A 13,852-nucleotide genomic window follows, 5' to 3' on the forward strand; every position below is an offset into this window, starting at 1 on the left:
CAATGTAAATACAGGTACTAGATTTATTGGTCCCATATGAATAGGCTCTGGTCAATTTCTTCAGGAAGCAGATTTCAAAATTAGTCATAAGTACTGAAGAGAAAGCATTGTAAGCATTGTTAGAACATGATTGTGAATGCACTTCCAATATCATTGATTACTTAGACTATTTATAAAACCAGGATAATTTTACTCAGAGGAATTCATACATATGAATGTATGTTTCACCTCTCCTCCCAAACAACTGGAATGATTTCAACTTGTTACGCAGATCACTTACCATATGGAAAGAACTGCTGTGGAGGTAACAACCACCTACCTCTGAAAGGGGTGGGGGTGACGAAAGGCATAGCTCAAGACATGCAAATAACCAAAATATATTAAGGCAAGTATTTCAGAATGAGAGCACTTAGTGACTTGCAACCAACTTTACACATAATTTCAAACCTTCACAAGGTTTTTCTTGGCGACACCCCCCACAAAATGATAAAAGGAAAAAATTTACCACTTACAAAATTTTTGTTGTTCACGGTGTAAAATTTCCGCATCAGGCATTACCTCATAATTCATTACTTATTTACTAATAACTGTATTTGAAACAAATTTAGCATACAGTATTCACATACGCTGTTGAATGTAACTGCAAAAATATATCATTGTATGACCCGTAGTTCAGAAATATCACGACATACACACAGAGCTGGTTGAGAACAAAACTGGTGGTCAAAATTGGCTAGAGATACAGGTGAAGGACTTGTACACATACATACGTGTGAGATATGTTAAATACAGGGTGAATATAAAGTCCGGGAGCACTTTCAATTATTTATTACACAAGAACCAAACATTGTACATATATCATACATATGTCATTTTGAAGAGAAACCCTGAAAGATTTTTTCATGTATACTGCCACAGCATAGTTTGGTAATTTGCCAATAGTCAGCACTAGTTGTAAACAAGTTGAGTTCAGGTGCAGAACAAGCTTTCTGTGTGTTGGAGTATGACAAAAACAAGTGTGCTACAGCTGTTCAACAGATGTTTAGAACCAAGTATGGTAAGAAGCCACCAACAAGGAAGGCCATTTACCACTAGCACAACAAAGTCGTTGGGACGGGTTGCTTGTGCCCGGCAAAGAGAAACGGTCATCCCAGTGTGAGTGAAGTGAATGTGGAGCACGTACAAGAGACATTCATAAAGAGTCCAAAGAAATCTGTGCATTGTGCATCCCCAGGAACTCGAAATGGCTCCAGTGACAGTGTGGAAAGTCCTGTGACAGAAGCTGCCTATAAAACCATTCAAATTGAAGCTAGTGCAGAAGCTCAATGATGACAACAAAGACAAGTGTTTTGAGATTTGTTCGTAGTTGCAACAACTGAATGAGAATGGGTAAGGCATTGTTGATCGCTTAATTTTTAGCAACGAAGCCACTTTTCACACTAATGGGAAAGTGATCAGGCATAATTGCCAAATCTGGGGTACAAAGCATCCACACAAATGCATTGAATTTGAGCATTATTCCCCAAAGGTAAATGTTTTTTGTGCCTTGTCATGTCGAAAACTGTACGGGCCATTCTTCTTCACCGAGAGCACTGTCACTGGAGATTCCTACTTGGACATTTTGCATCAATGGATGATGCCTCAAATGCAATTGGACTCTCCATTCATCTTTCAGCAGGATGGGGCTCCACCCCATTTTCATCGTGAAGTTCGTGGGTACCTGAACACGGAGCTGCCGCACTGATGGATTGGCTGTGCTACAGAAGGGGACAGCTGTTTCATGAAATGGCCTCCCCGATCACCAGATCTTACTCTGTGTGACTTTTTTCTGTGGGGACATATTAAAGAATTGGTGTATGTACTGCCTCTACCACATGATGTAGCAGAAATCTGGACGAGAATACAGGAAGCAACTGCTACAGTTGACGATCTCATGCTGGGACGGGTATGGCAAGAATTTGATTATCGTATTGATGTCTGCTGGGGCACTCATAGTTCAAATATTGAATGTTTGTAAAAAAAAAAAAAAGGAGATACTTTCAGAGTTTCTCTTCAAAATGCAATATGTATGACATCTGTACAATGTTTAGTTGTTGTGCAATAAATAATTGAATGTGTTCCCAGACTTTATGTACACCCTGCATATGTGATATGTGTGAGGACGGGCAAAGCCATGGTTAAAAAGCTCCTCCTAAACCTTTGGATCGATTTCAGCCAATTTTACACACTTACTTTCTGGAAAGAAATACAATGGGGGTGGGGAGACAACATGGAGAGGGAAGAGGAGATGAACAGATGAAGAGGGGGAAGGAGACGATGAACATATAGGTGGGGGGGGGGGGGAGGAGAAGGAAGAGGACATTGACACAAAGAGAGTAGGAGATGGACAGAGATGTGGGGAGAGGAGAGAATGGATAGAGACAGGGGGAGGAGGACACAGACAGAGAAAGAGTGTGAAGGAAATGGATAGAGAAAGGAAAGAGCAGAAGGTGGAGAGAGAGAGAGAGAGAGAGGGAGAAAGAGAGAAGGAAATGGACATAGAGAGAAGGAGAAGGAGATTGACATATAGGAGGTGAGGTGAAGATACAAATGGGAGAAGAAATTATTTAATTGGCTAGAGAAAAAATCTGTTCACTAAGTGATGGCAGAACACACCCATGAAAGACTGATGTGCTTAGCAAGCCTTTGGAGCCAGTGGCTCTTTCTTCAGGCAGAAGTGTTGAAGGGGAAGGAAGAAAGGTGAAGGAAAAGGACTGGAGAGGTCTAGGAAAAGAGGTAGAGTTTGGGAAAGTCATCCAGAACCACGGGTCAGGGGAGACTTATCATATGGGATGAGAAGATTTTTGGGGACTGCATCAGACAAGATTTGAAAACCTGTGAGCTTAAAGGTGGGAGACAGTGCAATATGCAAGACAGAGATTACTATTAAGACATCGTGCTTGAGTTAATAAGAAGTGAGAAGCTAAGTGCATCATACGTAACAGAGGTGGGAGGGGGCAGTGAAAAATAGGTGGGAAGGACAATGAAATATGTAGAAAACTAAAAAGGAGGGAAGCAAAGAGCAGTTACAGTGAAGAAAAGCTGAGACACAAGAAATTAACGTAAATTAAGGCCAGATGGGTAGCAAGAACCGAGGGCATGTTTTAGTGCTAGTTCCCACCTGCAGAGATCTGAGAAACTGGTGTCTGCAGAAAGAATCCAGATGGCACATGTGGTGAAACAGGTGCCGAGGTCACGAATGTTGTGCTGTACAGCTTGCTCTGCAACAGGATATTGCAAGTTGCCAGTAATACCCTCTGCGTATGCCCATTCAGCCTAAGTGATAATTTGGTGGTAGTCATGCCGATGTAGAAGGCTGAACAATGTTTACATAATAGCTGGTATATGACGCATCATTTTGTAGGTGGCTCTCCCTTTGATAGTATATGTTCTGCCAGTTACAAGGCTATTATAAACAGTGCTAGGAGGGTGCACATGGTGAATCTTGCAGTGGGGAAGGTCCGAGGGTTAGGAGCCGTACGATAGGGAGATCGGTGCAGAAGGAGACTAGGGTCTGACAAGAATATTGAGGAGATTGGGAGGGCGACTGAAAACTATTCTAGGTGTGGTGGGTAAAATTTTAGGTGAATGGATTTTATTTCAGGGCATGATTTTATCCTGTTGCAGACCATGCTCTACAACATAACAGTTGTGACCTCGGCACCTGTTTCACTGCACGCACCATCTGGATTCTTCCCCCAGACACCAGTTTCTCAGAACTCTGCATGTGGGAACTAGCACTACAACATATCCTCGGTTCTCGCCACCCACCTGACCTTAATTTACGTTACTTTCTTCCGTCTCAGCCTTTCTTCACTATAACTACTCTTTGCTTCTCTCCGTTTTAGTTTTCTACATCTTTCATTGTCTTTCCTGTCTATTTTTCACCACCCCCTCCCCCCCTCTGTTATGCACAGTATACTTAGCTTCTCACTCTTATTACCTCGTGCACGATGTTTTAGTAGTAATCTCTGTCTTGCATATTAACCTGTCGTCCACCTTTATGCTCTCAGGTTTTCAAATCTCAGCAGATCCAGTCCCGAACAATCAGTCTTTCCTTATCATCCCATATGGTAAGTCTCCCCTTCCCTCAGTTCTGGATGACTTTCCCAAAATCTACCCCTTTTCCAAGACCTGTCCAGTCCTTTTCCTTTGCCCTTCTTCCTTCCTCTTCAACTCTTCTGCCTGAAGAAGGAGCCACTGGCCCCAAATGCTTGCCAATCACATCAGTCTTTCATGTGTGTGTTCTGCTGCTGCTTGGTGAGTGGATTTTTTTATCTATCCAATTAAATAATTTAATAGAGGGAAACATTCCACATGGGAAAAATTATATATAAAAACAAAGATGAGGTGACTTACCGAACGAAAGTGCTGGCAGGTCGATAGACACACAAACAAACACAAACATACACACAAAATTCAAGCTTTCGCAACAAACTGTTGCCTCATCAGGAAAGAGGGAAGGAGAGGGGAAGACGAAAGGAAGTGGGTTTTAAGGGAGAGGGTAAGGAGTCATTCCAATCCCGGGAGCGGAAAGACTTACCTTAGGGGGAAAAAAGGACAGGTATACACTCGCACTCACGCACATATCCATCCACACATACAGACACAAGCAGACATATGCCGACTTGTGTCTGTATGTGTGGATGGATATGTGCGTGAGTGCGAGTGTATACCTGTCCTTTTTTCCCTCTAAGGTAAGTCTTTCCGCTCCCGGGATTGGAATGACTCCTTACCCTCTCCCTTAAAACCCACTTCCTTTCGTCTTCCCCTCTCCTTCCCTCTTTCCTGATGAGGCAACAGTTTGTTGCGAAAGCTTGAATTTTGTGTGTATGTTTGTGTTTGTTTGTGTGTCTATCGACCTGCCAGCGCTTTCGTTCAGTAAGTCACCTCATCTTTGTTTTTATATACAATTAAATAATTTTATCAATAATTGATTGTTTTCATTGTTATAGTAGCCCAAATGGAAGAAGAAGGTGGGCAGAGTGGAAAGGAGCAGACAGGCAGAGACAGGGAGGAGAAAGAGATGCACAGGGAGAGAGGAAGGAAGAGATGGACAAAAAGAGTGGGAGGAGGAAGTGAACAGAGAAAGGGAAGAGGTGGAGATAGGCAGAGAAAGGGGAGAGAAGGAGATGGTCAGAGAAAGGAAGGTGGAGGAAATGGATAGTGAGAGTGCGAGCAGGAGACTGACAGACAGAGAGAGAGAGGGATAAGGAGGTGAACTAACAGAAGATTGGAATAAATATGTACCCAAGCAACAATGAGTGCTTAGCTAGTTTTTTCTGTAAGAAAGATGTAGGGCCTACAGCCCTTTCTTTTACATGTGTAATTGGAATTGTAAGGATGAAGGCATTATGATTAGATATCCCTCAATCCGTATTAATAATTTCTTTCTGAGTGATGTTTGCATTTGAAATTGTGTTGCCTGTAAGACTTTCAGAAAGGAGTTTAATGTGCAGCAATAAAAATTTTTGATCATTTGCCCAATAACACAAAATATCTGATGGGTAACAAAGCAAGTTTTAAATCTAATGTAAAATCATTTCTCTTGGACAACTCCATCTATGCCACTGACGAATTCCTAATTAAAAACTGGTAGCCTATACAGGGTGTTTGGGGAGGAAAGATCAATGTTTTACACAGTGATAGTATAAGTAATTCTGAACAAAAAATGTTATATGAACATAGGTTCATAAATGCTTCATTAGGGAGGTATGGGTATTGAAAGGAACTTTAATTCTGCAAAATTGATGTGCACAACGTGAACATATATGCAATACAACAAGACCGTAATGTGATTTTCTTGCAAACAGTGCACATGTACATTCCTTGTTTACGCTATGCGACCTATCACATATTATGGCCATGTGATGTACGTAGTACAATCACGCATTGTGTGCATAGTTGTGCCGTGTAAGCCGCATTGTGTAGTGTACCGGTGACGGATCGGTTAGCTGTGTAGTGTATGGTGTTAACTGTGTTTATACAAGCACTGCTAACAATGCCACATGTCTACAGTAATGAAGAATAAGCAAATATGGTGTATGTATGTGGCTTCTGCAATGGTAGTGCTACTGCAGTAAGAGGAGAATACCACAGGGGCTTTCCGACTTGACAATTACCTGATAGCAGGGTGTTTACCAAAGTGTTTATCACTTTGCGTGCAACAGGCTCTCTTCCAAGTAGACATTTTTTGGCAGACCATCCATGTCAATAAACTTTGCAGGAACAGGAAGAAATTATCACAAGTGTTGAGAGTACAAAGAATGTCCCTGCGTATGTATGTCCCACAGACATATGTATGGGAAACATTACATGCGGAAAACCTGTTACAATCACTTTCTGCTCCCCTGATGTACATAGTGTCTTTCTTAATACTCTGGTTGCTACTTTGAGTTCATTTTCATATACATCCTTTGCGCTGGTTACTATCAGGATTGATTTTTTTAAACACACAATTACTGTTTTCTTAGTCCTTCAAAATGTCCAGCAAGACTGTTCCAGACACTTGTAGTACCTACTGAGGACTTGCTGGTGACAAAGAATTCTTGCAATGCCTCTGCCATTGCTGCCAGAAAGGAAAGCTGTACTAACATTTTTTTATGTCCCTTTGTTAGCATTGTCTGTATGCCTCTGCTTTATTATGATATACATTAACTGCTGAAAGAATCACTTCTGTTTAGGGCCATAAACTATTACACTATACTTGTACTATCTTTGAACTGATGCACCAAGTGCACTTATTTTTCAAGCAGCAAACTCTTTCCAGCCAAAGATACTTGCTGTTGGTATTAGAAAATGCTTCGTCCATAGATACTAGTACATATGGTTTTCCTAATCAGACAGAAGTAACAAAATTGAAGAAATTCATTCCTGAGAGTGTGAGATCTTATATGTAAATAACTTTGGACATTGCAGATTATACTTCTACTACATAAAGTCCTAGAATGTGTAACAAATGTTCTCACTCAATCCCTTGGCTTCTTTGGGACAAGACGACCCCACACCACTCTTAAGTATCTGCCTCCAGTTTTCCCCATCTTGTGCCACTTCCTCCCATTCACTGACACTGCAGTCTGAGGTCATCTTGTCTTCCTATCTGTTTCCTGTCTTCCAGGGGATCCTGAGCCTTTCATCTTCTTGTCATATATGTGACAGACTATACTGCCATGATCCACACTGACAACATGATGCAATCGTCTTGTGATGGCAATGTTCACTACTGAGGGTTGGTCGGCTAGCTTATGTAGTTCTTCATTGGATCTCCAAAGCCATCTTTGTGTTGCTTGGTCAAATATTGACTCAGAGATTTTCCTGTACATTTTATTTTCGAAGACTACGAGTTGGTGTACTTCTTTTTTGGTCATGCACCGTGCTTCAGCCCCACGTAGCAGTACTGGCCTGATGATTGTGTCAGAGTTTTACCTTGGTTTTCCTAGACAAGAGTTTGGGGTATAGAAGTTTTTGGAGGGAAAACTAGACTCTTTATGCATTCTGTAGTCTAGTTTGGTATTTGACTTGTCATCTGCTGCCGTCATTTATACTTACACAAAGTTATTTGAATTTGTAAGTTTTCCTGAAAGTGTAGTTTTCTATGTGAAGGTTATCACAGTGTTCTGTAGTTATGTTTTCCCTTCATATGATTATGTATTCTGTTTTTTCTTCATTAATTTTTAAGCCTATTTTCATGGCTGTTTCGCTTAGCTTCTTGAACAGTATTTCAATTTCACCACTGTTATCTCATATTAAAACTGTTCTGGCATAAGCTGACTCCACCACACCAGGCGGCAAAGAGGTTGCACCTGAGCAAGCGAGCCAATCAGGAGAGAGGCCAATGACAGACTCGCAAACTATGCACCGCCAACGCCCTCTCGTCTGCCAGTACTTAGATCGCCGCTGTGCACCAGAGGGGCCAGGCAGTACCAGTCAGTCATCCAGTGAGTTACCGAGTCATCAGTCGCAGTCCAGTCACTTGCAGTTGCAGACAGAGTCTCTTTCTCAGGCAGCACATAGTGACCAGAGTAGTGTACATAGTGGGACTGGTACTTCACCAGCAGTGAGGCCAACGTGGACTATTATAGAAGAGCTTGTACCACAACAACTAGCTTAAGTTTAGTAGCTTTCTTATTCTCGTGCATGAAGAACCCTGTTAATATATACGTGCAATTGTATTATAGGAAGAGGATGCCAGCCACCAAACAACATCCTCTCCTTGCTTTCCATAGTAAAAGCCTATAGTGACAACGAGACAACAACAAAAAACCTGCATCATCTGCATAGTCCAGTATATTTGGCAGTTCACCTGTGATGTTTCCATTTGTTATTCATTTGGTTTCTCTTGCCACATTTTCCCTGACAAAGCTAAGGATGTGTGGGAATAGAGCATCACCCGGCTTCAGTCCAGTTTTGTTTTCAAAACATTCCAGTACCGCGCCACAGTATGACATCCTGCTTACTACCTTCTCATACATAATTTGACAAAGCCGAGTGAGTTTCCTGGGATTCTGTATTCTTGCCATGATTTCCCATACCGTTTCTCTGTGCACCAAAACGTAGTCCTTTTTGAAGTATATGAACAGGTACTGGATGCTCTTGTTGTATTCTCATATTTTTTCATTGATGGTCTTGATGCAGAATATGCTGTCTGCTGTTGATCTATTTTTACAAAAGCCATTCTGGTAGTCCTCTGTTATTTCTTTGGTGTAGGAGGTGAGTCTTTTCTATACTATACATCACAGCACTTTATATGCTGTGGTTAGTAGGTCTGTTCCTCTGTAATGTCTGCAGTTTCGTTTAACTCCTTCCTTGTGTATAGCAACAGTAATTGATTACCTCCATTCATCCAGAATTTTTCCATCCTGCCAGATTTTAAGAATAAGGTGAAACAGTTTCTCATAAAGTTTATGACTACCATATTGCAGCAATTCCCCTCGTATTCTTGAGTTCCCACCACTGTGGTTTTTTCAGTTTTTTTTTTAACTATTGATTACGTCTTCATATGTTGGCTCATTTAAAGAAATTCAGCTGTTGTAGGGCATGTTTTCTCCAGCCTTTTATCTGGTTCTGGGCTGTTCAATAAGTCGTCAAAATATTATTTCTAAGCCTTTAATATATTGTCTGATCCAGTGATAATTTTTCCATTGATGTTACGAAAGGCTGCTGGCTGTTGATATGCATTTTTGATGTTATTTACAGTGCCATATACTTTGTGAATGTTGTTTTCTTTCTGGTCATTCTCGCTACTCTCTATAGTGTGCTTCAGGTCTTGCTTGCTGCCTTCTGTCTCCCTGTAGCCATGTTCTAATACTTCGCTTTTTCTATCGTGAGACGAGACAAGACGAGATGAGGTTGACATTTTTGTGACAAATCTTCATTGTGCCATTTTCTTGAAACAGCATACTGAAAGCTGTAAAACCAAAACTGCAAAAAACAACAAAACAGTTGAGTGCCTGTTGCATGGATGCATTGAGTGACATGCCCGAGGCCCACGAGAAAGACAGGCCGCAGTGCGTACGTCACAAAGGCAGTCCTGAACTCACTCGCAAGCTCAGCTCAGCAGACAAAATGTGTTTTTAAACCTGTTAACCCACAGCTGGGCATGTAAGTATTAATGACAATTGCATCTTCCACTGGAATCTGCTTTTATGAAGTGTTACTGATTAACAGTACTACAGCAAAATTTAATTTTATATCAATACTCGATGTAAATGGTATAACAGCTTGTTTATAGCATTTAGTCTCTTCTGCTTAACGGTACTTATTACATGCTGGAAGTGGTGCCTTATGCAACTGATAATCGTGTTAGCATGATTTTATTTTATTGTAAGCCAGTACAGCTGTAACAAATTATAAGTAGGCCCATGGACTTCCCATCATTATAGGACTAACAACAGTAAGATTCCATAATAGCGGATTCCAGTAGAAGATTCAGTTTTCGTTTGTACGGACATGCCTAGTTATGAGTTAACAGGTGTAGAAACGTAGCTTATCTGCTGATTTGGGCGAGCACAGGACTACCTTCGAGACGTGTGCGCCATGGCCTGTCTTTCTCGTAGGCCTTGTGACATGCCATTCTGACATCACTTCCTAGTAAGCTGAGCATTGCACTAGTTTCAGCTGCCACAGATCTTTTGTTGATTTATTTTGGCATATTTATCTGTTTCGTATTGTAACTTACAGTCTGCCATTTCGAGGCAACAGTGCATTGAAAATTTATCACGTACACGTCATCCGTATCATTATATATCAATTAATAATACATCAGTGACATAAGCCTTCAGAGGATAACTGAGACAAGAGTCAAAAATTGCATGAAGTAGGCTGAGTGTAATGGATAATGTTGTAGACAAAAGAGACAGAGGGTGAGAATTTGTGGCCTGCCATATGCAATTCTCTTTCCATCTTAATGTTGGTAACACATTCTGGGACTTTCTTATGAATGTCATCCAACTAGTCTGTGTTGTTGTTGTTGTGGTGGTCTTCAGTCCTGAGACTGGTTTGATGCAGCTCTCCATGCTACTCTATCCTGTGCAAGCTTCATCATCTCCCAGTACCTACTGCAACCTGCATCCTTCTGAATCTGCTTGGTGTATTCATCTCTTGGTCTCCCTCTACAATTTTTACCCCCCACGCTGCCCTCCAATGCTAAATTGGTGATCCCTTGATACCTCAGAACATGTCCTACCAATCGATCCCTTCTTCTAGTCAAGTTGTGCCACAAACTCCTCTTCTCCCCAATTCTATTCAATACCTTCTCATTAATTATGTGATCTACCCATCTAATCTTCAGCTTTCTTCTGTAGCACCACATTTCGAAAGCTTCTATTCTCTTCTTGTCCAAACTATTTGTCGTCCATGTTTCACTTCCATACATGGCTACACTCCATACAAAAACTTTCAGAAACGACTTCCTGACACTTAAATCAATACTGGATGTTAACAAATTTCTCTTCTTCAGAAACACTTTCCTTGCTATTTCCAGTCTACATTTTATATCCTCTCTACTTCGACCATCATCAGTTATTTTGCTCCCCAAATAGCAAAACTCCTTTACTACTTTTAAGTGTCTCATTTCCTAATCTAATACCCTCAGCATCTCCTGACTTAGTTCGACTACATTCCATTATCCTCGTTTTGCTTTTGTTGATGTTCATCTTATATCCTCCTTTCAAGACGCTATCCATTCCGTTCAACTGCTCTTCCAAGTCCTTTGCTGTCTCTGACAGAATTACAATGTCATCGGCGAACCTCAAGGTTTTTATTTCTTCTCCATGGATTTTAATACCCACTCCAAATTTTTCTTTTGTTTCCTTCACTGCTTGCTCAATATAGAGATTGAATAACATCGGGGAGAGGCTACAACCCTGTCTCACTCCCTTCCCAACCACTACTTCCCTTTCATGCCCCTCAGCTCTTATAACTGCCATCTGGTTTCTGTACAAATTGTAAATAGCCTTTCGCTCTCTGTATTTTACCCCTGCCACCTTCAGAATCTGAAAGAGAGTATTCCAGTCAACATTGTCAAAAGCTTTCCCTAAGTCTACAAAAGCTAGAAACGTAGGTTTGCCTTTCCTTAATCTAGCTTCCATGATAAGTCGTAGGGTCAGTATTGCCTCATGTGTACCAATATTCCTACAGAGTCCAAACTGATCTTCCCCGAGGTCGGCATCTACTAGCTTTTCCATTCGTCTGTAAAGAATTCGCTTTAGTATTTTGCAGCCATGACTTATTAAACTGATAGTTCAGTAATTTTCACATCTGTCAACACCTGCTTTCTTTGGGATTGGAATTATTATATTCTTCTTGAAGTCTGAGGGTATTTCGCCTGTCTCATACATTTTGCTCACCAGATGGTAGAGTTTTGTCAGGACTGGCTCTCCCAAGGCTGTGAGTAGTTCTAATGGAATGTAATCTATTCCCGGGGCCTTGTTTCGACTCAGGTCTTTCAGTGCTCTGTCAAACTCTTCACACAGTATCATATCTCCCATTTCATCTTCATCTACATCCTCTTCCATTTCCATAATATTGTCCTCAAGTACATCGCCCTTGTATAGACCCTCTATATATTCCTTCCACCTTTCTGCTTTCCCTTCTACTTGCTTAGAACTGGGTTTCCATCTGAGCTATTTATATTCATGCAAGTGCTTCTTTTTTCTCCAAAGGTCTCTCTAACTTTCCTGTAGGCAGTATCTATCTTACCCCTAGTGAGATAAGCCTCTACATCCTTACATTTGTCCTCTAGCCATCCCTGCTTAGCCATTTTGCACTTCCTGTCGATCTCATTTTTGAGAAGTTTGTATTCCATTTTGCCTGCTTCATTTACTGCGTTTTTATATTTTCTCCTTTCACCACTTAAATTCAATATTTCTTATGTTACCCAAGGATTTCTACTAGCCCTCGTCTTTTTACCTACTTGATCCTCTGCTGCCTTCACTACTTCATCCATCAAAGCTATCCATTCTTCTTCTTCTACTGTATTTCTTTCCCCCATTCCTGTCAATTGTTTCCTTATGCTCTCCCTGAAACTCTGTACAACCTCTGGTGTAGTCACTTTATCCAGGTCCCATCTCCTTAAATTCCCACCTTTTTGCTGTTTCTTCAGTTTTAATCTACAGTTCATAACCAATAGATTGTGGTCAGAGTCCACATCTGCCCCTGGAAATGTCTTACAATTTTAAACCTGGTTCCTAAATCTCTGATTTACCATTATATAATCTATCTGAAACCTGTCAGTATCTCCAGGCGTCTTCCATGTATACAACCTCCTTTTATGATTCTTGAACCAAGTGTTAGCTATGATTAAGTTGTGCTCTGTGCAAAATTCTACGAGGCGCTTCCTCTTTCATTTCTTCCCCCCAATCCATATTCACCTACTACATTTCCTTCTCTCCCTTTTCCTACAACCGAATTCCAGTCACCCATGACTATTAAATTTTCATCTCCCTTCACTATCTGAATAATTTCTTTTATTTCATCATACATTTCTTCAATTTCTTCATCATCTGCAGAGCTAGTTGGCATATAAACTTGTACTACTGTAGTAGGCATGGGCTTCGTGTCTATCTTGGCCACAATAATGCATTCACTATGCTGTTTGTAGTAGCTTACCCGCATTCCTCTTTCTTTATTCTTTATTAAACCTACTCTTGCATTACCCCTATTTGACTTTGTATTTATAACCCTGTATTCACCTGACCAAAAGTCTTGTTCCTCCTGCCACCGAACTTCACTAATTCCCACTATATCTAAATTTAACCTATCCATTTCCCTTTTTAAATTTTCTAACCTACCTGCCAGATTAAGGGATCTGACATTCCACGGTCCGACCCGTAGAATGCCAATTTTCTTTCTCCTGTTAACAGCATCCTCCTGAGTAGTCCCCGCCCGGAGATCCGAATGGGGGACTATTTTACCTCCGGAATATTTTGCCCAAGAGGACGCCATCATCATTAACCATATAGTAAAGCTGCATACCCTAAGGAAAAATTACGGCTGTAGTTTCCCCTTGCTTTCAACCGTTCGCAGTACCAGCATAGCAAGGCTGTTTTGGTTAGTGTTACAAGGCCAGATCAGTCAATCATCTAGACTTGCCCCTGCAACTACTGAAAAGGCTGGTGCCCCTCTTCAGGAACCACATGTTTGTCTGTGTTATACAACTTTATATATTATCTAAATTTTCATCTGATAAGAAAACTAAGTATGAAGTAAATATTTGGCCAAGAGGTCAGCTTAAATTGCTGTGAGTGAAATGAGAAACAACAAAATTCATATTCTTCCTTGTTACAAATATTTCACTCTTTATTTCCAAATATAT

General features: G+C 40.9%; 1 protein-coding gene across 3 annotated transcripts in view; it reads left to right on the forward strand.

Moving 5' to 3' along the window:
• The window catches only part of LOC126428472 (F-box/LRR-repeat protein 2-like), a 135,433-nt gene that overhangs the window by 13,581 nt on the left and 108,000 nt on the right, over nucleotides 1-13,852 (forward strand). The window lies entirely within an intron of this gene.

This window comes from Schistocerca serialis, chromosome 12 (genome assembly GCF_023864345.2).
Source record: "Schistocerca serialis cubense isolate TAMUIC-IGC-003099 chromosome 12, iqSchSeri2.2, whole genome shotgun sequence".
Lineage (NCBI taxonomy): Eukaryota > Metazoa > Arthropoda > Insecta > Orthoptera > Acrididae > Schistocerca > Schistocerca serialis.